This window comes from Bombus fervidus, unplaced genomic scaffold (genome assembly GCF_041682495.2).
Source record: "Bombus fervidus isolate BK054 unplaced genomic scaffold, iyBomFerv1 scaffold0035, whole genome shotgun sequence".
NCBI classification, from domain to species: Eukaryota; Metazoa; Arthropoda; class Insecta; order Hymenoptera; family Apidae; genus Bombus; species Bombus fervidus.
In genome coordinates this window covers 35,709-38,369 of record NW_027212598.1, presented here as the reverse complement: position 1 = coordinate 38,369, position 2,661 = coordinate 35,709, and the positions used below count along the sequence as shown (strand labels likewise).

At 30.3% G+C, this 2,661-nt stretch overlaps 1 long non-coding RNA gene across 1 annotated transcript; it reads right to left on the bottom strand.

Moving 5' to 3' along the window:
- Positions 1-1,948: 1,948 nt before the first annotated feature.
- On the bottom strand, positions 1,949-2,301 carry LOC139997183 (uncharacterized). The gene is made up of 2 exons (XR_011802620.1): positions 2,221-2,301; positions 1,949-2,161 (listed from the first exon to the last, which is right to left on the bottom strand). It is a non-coding gene; the product is annotated as an uncharacterized lncRNA (long non-coding RNA).
- Between the last annotated feature and the right edge of the window lie 360 nt (positions 2,302-2,661).

The window sequence follows — 2,661 nt, the reverse complement described above, 5'->3', positions numbered from 1 at the left end:
TAATAGTATATTTAATAGTACGTTATAGGGTGATATCATATAACATTATACGTTATACTGTGATAGCTTATAACGTTATGCGTTATAAACTAATAGTATAAAACGTTATACTTTATACCGTAATAGCATATAACGTTATACATTATAAAGTAATACCATTTAACGTCATACGTTATAACGTATAGTATATAACGTTATACGTTAGAACGTAATGGCATATAATGTTATACGTCATAGTATATAACCTTATGCGTTAGAACGTAATAGTGTATAACGTTATACGTTATAAAGTAATAGTATATACCGTTATACGTTATAAGGATATAGTATTTAACGTCATAAGTTATAACGTAATAGAACGTAACGTGGTACGATATAACATAATAGTATACAAAATAATACGTAATAGGGAGATAGCATATAACGTTATACATTATAACGAAATAGAACGTATCGACGCACGTTATAATATAATAGTATATTTCATTGTACGATATAGGGTGATATCATATAACGTTATACGTTTTAAAGTAATAGTATATAATGTTATACGTTATAACGTAATAGTATATAACGTTATTCTTTATAACGTAATACCTTATAACGTTATAGGTTATAACGTAATAGTACGTAACGTTTTTCGTTATTACGTATTAGTATATAACTTTACAGATTATAACGTAATCGTGCGGAACGTTGTACGTTATAACGTAATAGTATATAACATTATACGTTATAATGTAATGATATATAGCGTTATACGTTATCGCGTAATACTATATTACTTAATACGTTTTCACGTAATACCATATAACGTTTTGCGTTATCGCGTAATACTATATAACCTAATTCGTTATAACGATGTACCATATAACGTTATAGTATATAACATAATACGTTAGAACGAAATACCATACAATGCTATAACTTATCGATTAATACTGTATAAAGTAATAACACATAACGATATATGTTATAGCCTAATACTATATAACGTAACACGTTATCGCGTAATACTATATAACGTAATACGTTAAAGGGTAATACCTTCTAACGTTATACTATATAACGTAACACTTTGTAACATAATACCATATAACGTTATATTCTATCTCGTAATACTGTACAACGTAATACGTTATAACGTAATACCATTTAACGTTATATGTTATCGCGTAATACTACATAACCTGATACGTTATAGCGTAATACCATATAACGTAATACATTGCTACATATTAAATTTTAAAATAAAACATTTTATAAAATATACATGTATACAGTAGTCTTAAATCTTCAAATTGTTATTAATATCTTAGATGTCGCGTATAAAAAGCTCATCACACATAAGCTGTACTGTACTTTATAGTAAATAAATTTTATACTCTACTTAAAAGATAGATTCTAAGTTTACTTTATCCCTTCAATCCCATATCCTATAATAATAGCCATTTATCATATAATAGATTATAATTTCTGTCAAATTTGTTAAAATTTCTTTAACATCTTTTGTGCTTCCTGTTTAGCATCTCGATGATCTTCGTTCTTTGCAGGATATTGAAGGTCCATTTTTAAATATTTCATAGCTAATTCTTTTTGATTTAATTTTAAGTAGGTTTTGCTCAACATTAATAAATTTTGACAATATAAATTGTCATCAATTTCCTCTGCTGTTTCAAAATATTTTAGAGCTTCCTCAAAAGATGAAGATGGTTCTCCAAATATTACAGTTGCAATTTTACTTTGATGCCATGTTAAATCAGCAACTTGATAGCACCAAGTACCAAACATGTACATAAGTGTTGGTTCTTTTGAATTTTGTTCCATTGCTCTCTGCGATATTAAACATATTTGATACAATTGCTTGACATCGTGTCAAGGAATGAAATATTAATATATTATCATGAAATATACCAGCATACGTTTCTTAATATTATATGACTCTGTAATTTGTGCCTTTACTCCTTCATAAAGAGTCTTACAATTAAGAAGAATCGATGCCCATTTGCGTGCAGCCCAATTATCCTCTTTTATTTCAAGTGCTTCAATTTAAATCATAATCCTCGAAAATTAATTTCCTTCCATCTTCTTCACTCACAGTCTTAGACAATTTATACATTGCTCTACACAAACGCTATATAATTTCAATATCACCGCTATCCTATACAAATGTTCAGTTTTGTTATATACATTTGTAAGTGATATACATAATGTAATTACTTTATAATTTATTAGAAGGTTATGTATTTCCTGGTATTGTTCTTGCTCGTATAATGCATCGGCTTTTGCTATTAGAACTTCGTTTGTAGTCATGACTGCTTCTGCTCCCTACTTCTACTCCATGCTTCTGCTCCATGCTTCTGCTCCATGCTTCTGCTCCATGCTTCTGCTCCATGCTTCCGCTCCATGCTTCCGCTCCATGCTTCTGCTCCATGCTTCCGCTCCATGCTTCCGCTCCATGCTTCCGCTCCATGCTTCTGCTCCATGCTTCTGCTTTATGCTTCTGCGAGAAAACAAAAGTGTTCGGTTATTAAGAGTTCGATATTTTACTGTTTCTATTTCCGAAACAATTTCGATCGTGGAACAAGAACCGGTGTACCGATCTTTGCTTTCAAGGTAACTGCCCCGACAACGTGGATCAATCAGAATCAGCGGTAAAAA